We start from the raw sequence: 14102 nt of genomic DNA, 5'->3' as shown, positions 1-14102 counted from the left end.
TACAATGAACAGAAAAAAAATTGGGGAAGAAATTGTTTTCATACAGATGTTTAATAACTGATTACTGCTTGGATATATTTCTACAGTTATTTTCTCCCTACTTCTAGCATTTCCACTTTCTAAATTTAATAAATAAAATAAATTTCATAAAAATCAAAATGAAAGTCAATTACCCACATAGTCACAATCCAGAAATAATTTTACAAGGAGTATCATAACATAGATTCTTTTCAGTTTTAATAAGAAATGCATCTATAGGTAGAAATTAGAGTCCTCTTTATCTGTCATCCTAGGTCATCCTCATTATCTCCATGGGGGAAATTTGTAATCATTTCAAGGTGTCCTTCCAATCCCTATTATTTTTTAAACTATAATTTAAAATTATACATTTTATTATATGTATAATTTTTATAAACCTTCTTGTTCTTCACTATTTCTGATATTCAGAGTAATTTCCTAGGAACACACATTAATTTAGTTGCATTTAACGTTGAGACAGTGCTTTATCAATGAACATATTTTGCAATTATCCTATTTCATTTTGTGACACTTGGACATTAATGCTATTTCTACTTTCCTGTCATCACACATCCTTCCTAGTGAAGGCAGTGGTGCAGAGCTTCATGTATTCTCCTGTAGAGTCTTTCTGAGGATATTCTCATGGGAAAAATTTCTGGTTCATTTGTTGTCTGTGGTAATTTTTTTTCTTATTTTCATCCACTTGCATGTATATTTTCTACTGGTTTCAGCATTTTGCCTTTGTGCATTCTGAAAATATAGATGCGGTGAGTATATAATTGTACTACATAAACTTTTCATTCATGATGGTTCTGTTGAAAAACACTGGTGCCCCTACAACACAACAGTAGAAACATAACTTACCACAGTATGTAAATAACATGAGCATCACTCTCCCTGACGTATCGTGTCGCTTCTTTCAAAGTCTGTTGGGGATTGGTCACTGTGCATCTGTTATTAAATTCACACATAGCTAGAAAAGCTTGTAGTTGTGTTGCCCCCTTTGATGCTTAGTGATGAGTCCACAAAATTTTTGCAAAATGGATTTTCCAAAGAGGAAATTGGTCAACAGAGATTCAAGTGCAGTGAAGACATGCAAAGAGAGTTTAGATTAGAATCCAATGTAAGTGGACTCATACAAACACAGTTGTTCATGGGAATGTGGACATAACCTATGTTCAGTTGTCTCCAGACCTCCATCCAGAAGAACTCAGTGTAAATAGCACGTTCAAAATAATGAAGGAAAGCAGTTTTGACAAAAAGGTGGAGATATCCCAAAGTAATTGATGCGACCAAAAGTATTCACATTAAAGTAATTTTCAGAGATATGTCACAACATTTAAAGTGCAAAGGATAAAAGGTTGGATGCTGATTCAAAACTAGGAGGAAAATGACAATTTTCCAAGGCATAGAAAAGATGCTCACTCCGTTTTATGTAACATGCCAAAAAGTAGAAAGGTGCAGGAGTTTTGACCTTCCCAAACTATGTTACAAAGAAAGGCTGCCTGTGACTGTGTGTATGGACATCTATGGAGTAGGGCAGTGGTTCTCTACTGGGGTAAATTTGTCTTCCTGGGACTTTTGTCAGTGTCTGGAAATGTATGGGATTGCCCCAGTTGGTGGCTTCTACTGTCAGTTTTCTTGAGTGTGGAGGGACCTGTGACTTGTTCTAGACAATTTAATACGACAAAGGCCATAGGAAGGCACCCCTGTGATTACAATTCATCATATAAGGAAGGACTTAGTACACTGGAGAGATAGACCCTTTGCTGGACTAGGAAACATGCCATGTCAGGAGACTTCAGGTGCCCTCTCAGATCTACAGTGGACCCATATGAAATTCAGTAAGAAGCTGGGTCTCTCAGTCCTGCAGCCACAAGGAAATGAATTCTGCTAAGAAGCCAAGTGACAATGGAAGCAGAGTCGTCCTAGGTTGATCCTTCAGATGATAACGCAATGAACTGTTACATAGCTGAGAAAAGAATACCACCTGTAACCCCTGAGCTTCTCTGGAAACTTGTAAATGGGGGTTTATTTCTGTTGCCTTAGGGCAAGGCTTGGGGAAAGAATTAGGGAATTACTTCAGGAGAGGATAGAGTTCAGGGAAAGAGAAATCTTTCCAAAAGAGAGGTCTTACAGCCAAGTGAATCTCTTCCAAATGGAATGTCAGAGGTTGGGGATTTCTGGCATGGGGTTTTGGGGAGAAGATCAGTGGAAGCGTCAGTGTTCAGATCCTGATGGAACAGGGCCTCCCAGGTCCCCACTCCCCCTTCAGGAAGGATCCAGAAAGATCCCAAATTTGGCCTTATAGACACTAGATGCTGGACAGATGGTCCCACATCTCTGGGTCAAGTGACTGTGAGTTGGGGGCTGCTGAGGAGCAGTGGTTCCTCAGTGCTACTGAGAGCACTGGTTCCTGGGGACCAGTGGCTCTTCTGACATAAAGGAAGGGTGAGGTGGCGGGGTACAAGGAATGGATGTGCTGTGGGCATGGCTGGAAACACTTCCCACTGGTGATATTCCTAGTTCTTGGAGATGTAAGTGCCCCCCTCATTCAGGGCTGGGGGAGGTGGTCTCAGAACCAATACTAGGAAACCCAAAATTTCTGTGTTCTCTGGGCTTTCATTGGCTATTTTTAAAAAATGCTTATTTAATTATTTTATTTGAGAGATTGAGAGAAAGCTCGAGCAGGGGAGGGGCCGAGAGAGGGAGACAGAGAATCCCAAGCAGGCTCTGCACCATCAGCATGAAGCCCGATGCAGGCTTCAACCCACCAACTGTGAGATCATGACCTGAACCAAAACCAAAAGTTGGATGCTTAACCGACGGGGCCACCCAGGTGCCCCACCTTGGCTCTTTATGTGTGTGCTGCATTTACAATAATGGTGATGTTTGCCATCTTCAAAATACCTTCAAAATACCTGTAAAGAATAAGAGTACTTATTCACGCTCTGTTGGCCAGAGCATACAGTAGGAAACATGCTTGGTATTGGGACTTTTCATTAATACATCTAACTTCATGAAACCAGGGTCACCAGATTATATGAGATGCATTTAGTCTATTCTTATTTTTTAATCTATTCTATTTGTGTAAAATGCTGCTTTTCATTTCCCAAGTATATTTCACTTCTCACTCATTGCTGTCATTACCCTAATAGGAGACGACATTGAAGTTCATGTTCTAAGTCTTTACTGGGGTAGGCTTTCTGTCAGAACAGTGAGGGACAAAGACAAAGATCTTGGCTCTCCTATTCATGAGAAAGATGCAAACTTACATGTTTCACTGATGGCCAGTTTGCGTTTAGTAACCACTGTGCCCTAATTCAACCCCAGTGCTTTGGAGGTCGGAGGTGACACTATAAGTCACAGTTTCCTGAAATCTCAGCACCACATGACAGGGTTGGGTGTTAAAATTTTCATGCACATTCTGTTCTGATTTATGATAAGTTAAATGAAAAAGTCACCTTCTTTCTACAACTTACTGTTCCCTTCTGTTTCTCCACTTACTTATGTCTTCTTCTTATTATTAACCCAGGGATTCTAAATTATATGAAAAGTGGATATTGATCATCATCTGAGAACACCATTTTTATTATTCTTAAAAAGGTCTTATCTAAGTTTTTTTCTTGAAGGACGCTAACTCCTGATGTTGCTCTTTTCCCCCCTCCTTCAGTTCTTTCCTATAATGCCATGTCCAATGGAGCTAAAACCTGATTAGAAGCTGAATGCTCTCTGAGAGCTGAAAACGGTTTTCATCCGGGATTTTCATCAGTTTCCCTTAACATTGAACACACATTTCTTCTTCTCATGTTTATTTTTACACTCATTGGGTTGGGGATATCTGGCCACTAATTTGACATTTTTCCTACCAAACAGTGCATGGCCCTTTATCCATCATCAAATATGTTCACTTCTTGATCCTCTAGGGGGTTCACTTTGGACCCTCTAGGTAAATATTAGACTTAAAATGTTATTTCATGCAAAGTATGTGCTGGTTGGAGAACCCTAGAGTTTCAACCATTAAAAACTACCTGAATCTTACATGGTGTTCAAAAGTCTTTGTGTTTGAGGTCCAGTCCAAGATGGCAATGTAGGAAGACTTTGAATTCACGTCCTGCATGGAGACACCAAATCTCCACCAACTTATAGAGCAATTCCTCCTGAAGAAGACCTGAGGGCTAACTGAACAGCTTCTTCACAACAAAACATACAGAGACAACACAGAGTATGAGAGAGAGACATGGTAATGAAGAGAACCCCACCCCTGACACTGTGTACTGCAGTGAGGAGTGATAGCACATGAGCAGACTTGTTTGTCTTGGGGCACAGAAAAGAAATCCATGGTTTAAGGAGCCCTTAGAATGTAGAAGGGCAAGCCTTTGAGTCCTGCCAAACAGCAGGGACCTACTGGAACTCTCTCTGTGTGGAGCGGCTGGTGAGCACCATGGTTTACATTCTCCCTCCACCTTCATGGCATGGATGGAAACAGGATCCAGGGGCTGTCAGTGGCCTGAGCCTCTAGCCCACACCAGTCCCAGCCATCCCACCAAGGTGGTGCCCGCACGGCACCAATGGAGACAATCCTGATCAGTGCTCAGTACATCTCCAACTGTCATGCCAAGGTGACACGTGCACAAAGCACCCAGAACACTCCAAGCCCACACCACTTAGGCTGCAGAAGGCTTGCTACAACATGCCAGGAGGAAGAGTGATCCAGATCCACTTGGGTCATGTCTGTGTCAGCTCCAGCTGCTCTGTCAGGGGGCTGACTGAATGAAGCACCTCAGCAACCTCCAGCCCACACCCTGCTTCAGCTCCAACCACCATACCAGGAGCACCCTAGGACATTCTGGCCCATGCTGGTCTCGGCTCCAGTTTTCTCCAGCATTGAGCACTGCAGGACTACCCAGCTTACACCCACTTCACCTTCAGCTGTCCTACCAGGTTACCCTCTGCATAGAGAGCCCTAGAGCACTCTGGCTTGCACGTAGTTCATCTGCTGCTACCTTACCAGCACCCTCCATTCACACAGAAGCCCAGGAAGCTTGTCCTTTCCCCTCCTCAGCTTCAGCCAAGCCCCAGAGTATCCCCTGTGCAGAGCACCTGGGAATACCCTTGCCCTGTCTCAGGTCCAGCCGCCCCACCAGGGTTCCGTCTGCACAGAAAGATGTGAGACACCCTGCTTTGTGAACACTTTAACTTCAGCTATCCTGCCAGGGTGCCCTCTGAAGAGATTGCCCCAAGATCACCCTCACACATACCCACTTCAGTTTTAGCTGTCCTGTCAGAGTACCCTCTGTATGAAGAGTATTAGGGATGCCCTGACCCACGTCCACTTTAGCTCCAGCCATCCTACCAGGGCAGGCCCATCACAGGATTCCAGTAATCCCAACCCATGTTACACACTGCTACAGCCAGCCAGCTGAAGTCACCAAGTACCCAATTTACACAGAGGACAGAAGACAATTCTTTCCATTTTAGGATGGTAACTGATGCACCTAATTCACAGAACAAAAGAGAAAGTCAAGCAAAGTTGGGAGACAGACGAATGTGCTCCAAACAAAAGAACAAAACAAATCTCAGAGAAAGAAGTAAATGCGATGCGCATAAGCAATATGCCTGAAAATAGTTTAAAGTTATGATTATACAGTTCTTCGCCATTGTTCGAATATGTAGATATTTAACCAGATGGAATGTACATTCCCCACACATGTCCATACATACACATGTGCACCCGGGGAACAGAGCAAGGGGTTGGAGACATTCCATTGAATGGTGACATCACCTTATTCTATGAGAATATACACATCGTTTCTCCTCAATGGGGCCATCAATCTGTCTGTCATCTTAGGACCAAATGAGTACAAAACACTTCTATGTTTGTTTTGAAATACAGTGTTGAAATGGTGATAAAGGCTTGTTTAACCTTACACCACAAAATTTCAAAAGTAAAGTCCCACTTGCCAAGAGAAAATTGTTTTTATACAGCACACCATTTCTTTTGAATGTTAAATACCCAGTTATACTTCCAAAAAAAGTTATGATTATAAAGATACTCACTGGACTGCCAAGAACAGTGCAACTGAGAAAGGATGTCAACTGAGATAGAAAAGATAAAAAAACAACCAATCAGAGTTGAAGAATATAATAATTGGAATAAAAAATACATGCCAGGAAATCAACAGTAGATCAACAGATGCAAAAACATGGATAAGCAACCTAGAAGACACAATAATGGAAAGCACACAAAATGAACAGCAAAAAGAAAAAAAAGAATTAGGTTAAGGGAACTCTTGGACAACATTAAGTGAACAAACATTTATATCATGGAATATCAGATGGAAAAGAGAGAGAAAGGAGCAGAAAAATTATTTGAAGAAATAATGGCTGAAAAATCCCCTAATCTAGGTAAGGAAAGAGTTAATCCAGGTTCAGGAAGTACAAAGCGTTCCAAACAAGATGAACTGGAGAGGCTAGTTTCACACCAAAATGTAATAATTACAATGTCAATAGTTAAAAAGAGATTATTAAAAGTAGGAAGAGAGAAGCAACCAGTTACATTCAAAGGAGCCCTCATAAGACCATCAACTGATTTTTACTAGGAACTTTGTAGACCAGAAGGAAGTGGCATAATATACCCAGAGGTGAAAGGAAAAAAAAAACCCTACAATGTGGAATATTTTACCTGGCAATGTTATCATTCAGAATTGAAAGAGAGATGAAGACTTCCTGAGACAAACACAAATTTAAGGAGTTCATCACCACAAAACCAGCCTTCCAAGAAAAGATAAATGGAATACCTTTTTAAAAAAAGTTTTTATGTTAATTACAGTTAGTTAATACCCAGTGTAATAGTAGTTTCAGGTGTACAATATACTGAGTCAACACTTGCATACAGTACCCAGTGTTCATCACAAGTGCACTCCTTAATCTCCATCACCTATTTAACCCATCCTGTCACCCACCTCCCCTCTTGGAATCATCAGTTTGTTCTCTATAGTTGACAGTCTGTTTCCTGGTTTACAACCTTTTCTCTATTTTTCCCCCTTTGCTTGTTTTTTTTCATAAATTACATATATAAGTGAAATCGTATGGTGTTTGTCTTTTTCTGACTTATTTCCCTTAGCATAAAACTCTCTAGTCCATCCAGGTCATTACAAACAGCAAGATACCATTCTTTTTTTATGAGTGGATAATATTCCACTGTGTGTGTGCTTGTGTGTGTGTGTGTGTGTGTGTGTGTGTGTGTGTCTGTTTCTGTGTGTATCATATTTTTATTGATTCATCAGTCAATGGACACTTGGGCTGTTCCCATAGTTTGGCTATGGTAGATAGTGCTGCTATAAACATTGAGGTGCATTTATGCCTTTGATTTAGTATTTTTGTATTCTCTGGGTAAATATCTAGTAGTGCAGTTGCTGGGTTGTATGGTAGTTCTATTTTTATTTTATTTTTTAATTTTTTATTTAAATTCCAGTTTGTTACCATACAGTATATTAGTTTCAGATGTAGAATTTAGTGATTCAAAACTTTCATATGACATCTAGTGCTCATCACAAGTGCCCTCTTTAATCCCCATCACCTATTTAATCTATATCCCCACCCACCAGTTCTATTTTTAATTTTTAGAGGAACTTCCATACTATTTCCACAGCATAAAGGGACTTCTTTGAGTGGAAAATAAAGCATCATAATTTGAGAAAATGATGAGCAAAAATTATAAAATATGACAACACACGTAAAACGTGGAGAGAGGTGTAAGAAAAAGTTCTTTTAGAAAGTGTTTGATTTAAGTGACCATCAATTTAATATAGACCGCTATATAGTGAAGGTACTCTATATGAAGTTCATGGTAACTCCAAACCCCAAACCCATAATAGAGACATTAAAGAATAAAGAGGGGTGCCTGGGTGGCTCAGTCGGTTAATTATCCCACTTTAGCTCAGGTCATGATCTCATGGTTTGTGAGTTCGAGCCCCACATTGGACTCTGTGCTGACAACTCAGAGCCTGGAGCCTGCTTTAGATTCTCTGTCTCCCCCTCTCTCTGCCCTCCCCTGCTCATGCTCTGTGTCTCTCTGTCTCTCAATAATAAATAAATGTTAAAAATTTATAAAAAATAAAGGGAAAGAAAGTGAAACATAACGCTACCGAAAATCATCAATCACAAGGGGAAAAAAGGAAGACAAGACAAGAACAAAGAAGAACCACAAAAAATTCTAGAAAACAATTAACAAAATGGCAATAAGCACCTACTTATCCATAATTACTTTAACCAGAAATGGTCTGAATGCTCCAATCAAAATACAGAAGGCAGTGTAATGGATAAAAAATAAACTGTGGACAAAGTAGATTTTAAAACACTGACTATAACAAGAGATGAGGAAGGGCATTATATCATAATAAAGGGGTCTATCCAACAACCAGATCTAACAACCATGAATATTTATGTCCTCAACATGGAAGAACACAAATATATGAATCAATTACTAACAAACAGAAAGACACTCATTGACAATAATATAATAGTAGGTAACTTTAACACCCCACTTACAACAAACATCTAAGAACAGATCATCTAAGCAGAAAATCAAGGAAACCATGGCTCTGAGTGACACATTGGACCAGATGGACTTAACAGATATGTTCAGAACACTTCATGCCAAAGCAGGAGAATACCCATGCTCCTTGAGTTCACCTGGAACATTCTCTAGAATAGATCACATTTTGGGTTACAAATCAGCCCTCAACAGGTTCAAACAGATAGAGATCATACCATGGATATTTTCAGATCACAACACTATGAAACGTGAAATCAAGCACAAGAAAAATAATTGGAAAGCTCTTCAAATACATGGAGGTTAAGAATATACTGCTAAAAAATGAATGGGTTAACCAGGAAATTGAAGAAGTTTAAAAAGTTCTACATATATGCATACAAAGTGACCACACACAATTAGAACCAATAAATGAATTTAGTAAAGTTTCTGGATTCGAGATCAATACCTCAAATCTTATGAAATATCTGAAAAGTAGACCACAAAACAATCCCATTTTCAACAGCATCAAAAAGAATAAAATACTAGTGAATAAACTTAGTCAAGGAGGAAAAATAACTACAGACTAAAACTTATAAAACATTGAATACATTGAAAGGGACACAAGTAATTGGAAATATATCTTGTGTTTATAAACTGGAAGCATTAATATTGTCAAAATATCCATACTAACAGGGTAAATTACATATTCAGTGCAATTCCTGTCAACATCCCAATGACTCTTTTTAATGTTTATTTTTGAGAGAGAGAGAGAGAGAGCATGAGCAGGGGAGGGGCAGAGAGAGAAGGAGACACAAAATCTGAAGCAGACTCCAGGCTGGGAGCTGTTAGCACAGAGCCCAGCATGGGGCTTGACCTCATGAACTTGAGGTCACGACCTGAGCTAAAGTTGGGTGTTGAACCTACTGAGCCACCCAGGCGCTCCCCCACCCCATGACTTTTGTTTTTACAGACATAAATAAATACACTTAAAAGTTATTTGCAACCATCACATATAATGAATATGCAAATAAGCCTCGACAAAAACGAACAAAGTTGGAGGAATCACACTTCCTCTTTTCAACATATATTACAAGGCTAAAGTGTAGCACTGGCATTTAGACATACAGAACAGACCAAAGAGAATCCTGAAATTAATGCACACATATAGAGTCAACTGATCTTTGACAGGAGGGGTAAGAGTATACAATGGGGAAAGGATAATCTCCTCAACAAATACTGTTTTGGAAATTTAATATCAACATGTAAATGAATTAAATTGCACTATATTCTGATACCACAATCAACTGTAAACTAAAACTGACACAAAACACCTAAAATTGTAAATCCTTTAGAACCAAACAAAGGGGAAAATCTTCTTGACTTTGGTCATGGAAATTATTTCATAGATATGACCCCAAAAGCACATTAGCACAAGACTTCAGTCAATCAAGATGAATAAGCTCTAGAAAGCTGCTGCACAGGGGCCCCTGGGTGGCTCAGTTAAGCATCTGACTTTGGCTCAGGTCATGATCTCACAGTTTGTGATTTCAAGCCCCGTGTCAGGATCTGTGCTGAAAGCTTGGAGCCTGGAGACTGCTTTGGATTCTGTGTCTCCCTCTCTCTCTCTGCTCCTCCCCTGCTCATGCTTTCTCTCTCTCTCTCTTTCTTCTAAAAAATAAATAAGCATTAAAAGAAAGAAATCTTCTGTTCAACATATTACTTATATTCAACAATAATGCACTGTACTCATAAAATTCTGTTAAGAGGGTTGGTTTCATGTTAGGTATTCTTTTCACAAAAAACTAAAATCTAAAAAAAGCACAACATAATCAGTTCAATGCCATAAATATACATATAGATTTATTTTAATAGATATATTACTATATAATTTAAGTACAAATCACAGATGTTAAATACACAATTCAATGCTTTTGAAATTTGTAGTGACTATTACAATCATAACAACATGATAAGCTTAGAATATTTTCACTTTCATCCCTAAACAGTCTACTTTCTTTTTTGAAACAGTGATTTTTTAATGGATCACTTTATTCGGTGAAAATGATATAGGATATCTGTATTATTTCAGTTCATATAATACATTTTTGAGGTTCATACATGACACATGAAGTATTATCTCTTTATCTCTTTTCATTGTGGAACACTATTCAATTGTATGGATGTACTACCTAGTTTTTTTTTTTTTTTTGCCTATATATGTCTATTATTATGTGAGTAAACAAAAATCAGTTGCTTTCTGGAGGTGAGCTCAGATGATGGCATAGCAGGAGGACCCTGGGCTGGCCTCATCCCTCAAACACAGCTGGATAACTATCAAATCATTCTGCATATCCAAGAAATTGACCTGAGGACTGACAGATCAAACTGCACAACTAGAGGTCACATCAAGGAAGGTAGGAAGTGTGGAGATATGGTTTGGGGGAGAAACAGATCACAGATGCAGTGGAAGGGAGGGAGCTCTGGTTAGGAGAAAGATAAGAGAGCGTAGAGTGCACAGGGATGTGCACAAAGAGAACACTTCCTCAAAGCCAAGTCCCATGATACAAAATCAGCATAGAGATCTATTGCACTTCTACATACCATAATGAATCCACAGAAGGGAAACTAGGAATCAATCCCATTTACAATTGCATCAAACACAATAAGATGTCTAGAAATAAACCTAATGAAAGGGGTGAAAGACTTGTACTCTGAAAAGTATACAACACTGATGAAAGACATAAAAGATGATACAAAGATATGGAAAGGCATTCTGTGATAATGAATCAGGATAACAAATATTATTACAATGTCTAGACAACCCAAAACAATCTACACATTTAATTCAGTTCCTATCAAAACCACCAGCATTCTTCACAGGGTAGAACAAACACTTCTAAAATCTTGGAACAGCAAAAGACCCCAAATGGCCCAAGCAACCTTGAAAAAGAAATGCAGTGTTGGAGGCATCACAATTCTGGACTTCGAGTCACACTACAAAGCTGTAGTGATCAAAACAGTATGGTACTGGCACAAAAACAGACACACAGAACAATGGAACAAAATACAAAACCCAGAAATAAACCCACAGCTATATGGACAATTAATCTTTGATAAAGCAAGACAGAATATCAAATGGGAAAATGACTGTTTCTTCATAAATGGTGTTGGGAAAAAATGGACAGTTACATGCAAAAGAATGAAACTGGACACTTTCTTACACCATATACAAAAATAAATTCAAAATGGATTAAATACCTAAATGTGAGGGGCGCTTGGGTGGCTGAGTCGTGCAAGCAACTGAGACTTCGGCTCAGATCATGACCTCACAGTTCATGGGTTCCAGCCTCTTGTCGGGCTCTGTGCTGACAGCTTAGAGCCTGGAGCCTGCTTCAGATTCTGTGTCTCCCTCTCTCTCTGCCCCTCCCCTGCTCATTCTCTGTCTCTCTCTGTCTCTCAAAAATAAATAAACGTTAAAAAAAAATAAGACCTAAATGTGAGACATGATATCATTAAAATCCTAGAGGAGAACACAAGCAGCAACATCTTTGACACCGGCCATAGCAATTTCTGATTAGATATGTCTCCCGAGACAAGGGAAACAAAAGCAAAAATTAACTATTAGTACTTCATCAAGATAAAATGCTTCTGCTTCTGCACAGTGAAGGAAGCTATCAACAGAACTAAAAGGTAACCTACAGAATGGGAGAAGATACGTGCAAATGATATATCTGATAAAGGTTAGTATCTGAAATATATAAAGAACTTATAGATCAGAGTTAAGGTGGCAGAGGAGCTGGGAGACTCTAAGCTTGCCTCATTACTTGAACACAGCTAGATAAATCATTTTGAAACCCCAAATATCAAATCATTTGAACACCCAAGAAATCAATCTGAGGACTGAGAAAGCAAAAATACACAACTATAGGTGAAAAAAGCCACCACATTGTGGAAGGTAGAAGGTGTGCATAGTTTATTGGGGGAGAGATGACTGAGGGCGCTGTGATGGGAAGGGAGCCCTGATTGTGGAGAGAGGAGCAAGAGAGAAAGAAAGAGAGAAAGAGTGAAAGGGAACTGCACAAGAAAAAACATCTTCCCCAAACCCACCGGGAAAAGGAGAGGGGCTGAACACCACAAGTTTTTACAAACAGCAGAGCGCAGAGTCTTAGGTTTCAGGGATCCACACCATTGGAAGGGTCGTGCCTGGTGGGCTTATGGTGCTCTGGTAGAAAAGGAGGACAGGACCAGGAGCAGGCAGTGTGGTCTGAGGATCCCCTGGGTCACATGGGAAGAAGCAGTTTCCCTGCTTGGAGTTCATTTGGCAGAGGTGGCACTGCCTGTCAGGTGACAAAGGATCCAGCAGGTGCCATTGGGCTTCCCCGTTCACTAACATAGAACAGGGATGCTCGCTGAGGGCAGTGAGCCTTGGTGTCAGATTTCTGCTCTCTTTACCATAAACTCCAAGCCACTGTGTAGTTATGCAACCAATTTGTGGGACAAGCCAGCAATGTCCACAGTGCAGTGAGAATCTCCCCCAGAAGATCAGAACACCATGAGATGTCTACAATTTGGAGGTTTGAAACCCAGCCATGTGCCTGAGATAAAACACAGGAGTGCTATGCTGAGACAGGTAGATAGATCAGAAGCAGGCAGGGTGAAAGCAGGGATCTGGCTAAAGTCAGAGATACAAGATAGGTGATTATTTGCTCTTCTGTGAGGGCTTCCTGAAGAGTGGTGGGCACAGACTCCCTGCTCTTGGGGACAAGAGAGCAGGGCGATGCCATGTTCACCCCACCCATCTGTAATAACCAACTTCAGTGAGAATAATAGCCCCACCAAGTTGAGGCTGGAGTAGCTTACACCAAGGCCCACCACCCTGGGCCCTGCAGGTGCATCTGCACTATGGCAAGTCTGGCTGAGAATCAGCACACAGCCCCTTCACCAGAGGACCAACACAAAACTCTCGCACAGCTCAAGTCTACTGATCATAGAGTGCCTCAAAGCTTCAGCTCTAGAGAAAATAGAATTCTGCTACATTTATGTTTTCTTCCCCATGGGATATAAAAAAAAAAAAAGCAAATTTCCCATGGATACAGAAAACAATTGTGTAAATTATTTTACTTTATTTTATTTTATATTTATTTTTTCATCTATCAGACCAAATGATCCTAGGTTCTGGATCCCTGTTTTTTATATTACCTTGACAATTGGAGAAAACAGAGGAATTCACCTCAAAAGAAAGAACAGGAAAAAATGATGCAGAGAGATTAAATAAATACAGATATAAGTAAGATGTCTGAACTAAAATTTAAAACAATTATAAGGACATTTAGGCTCTTTCCATAATTTGGCTATTGTTGAAAGTGCTACTATAAACATTAGAGTACAAGTGCCCCTATGCATCAGCACTCCTGTATCACTTGGGTAAATTCCTAGTAGTGCTATTGCTGGGTCCTAGGGAGGATCTATTTTAAATTTTTTGAGGAACCTCCACACTGTTTTCCAGAGTGGCTGCACCAGTTTGCATTCCCACCAACAGTGCAAG

The sequence above is a fragment of the Leopardus geoffroyi genome, chromosome A1 (assembly GCF_018350155.1).
Source record: "Leopardus geoffroyi isolate Oge1 chromosome A1, O.geoffroyi_Oge1_pat1.0, whole genome shotgun sequence".
Classification (NCBI taxonomy): Eukaryota; Metazoa; Chordata; class Mammalia; order Carnivora; family Felidae; genus Leopardus; species Leopardus geoffroyi.
Note: the sequence above shows the minus strand (reverse complement) of the source record.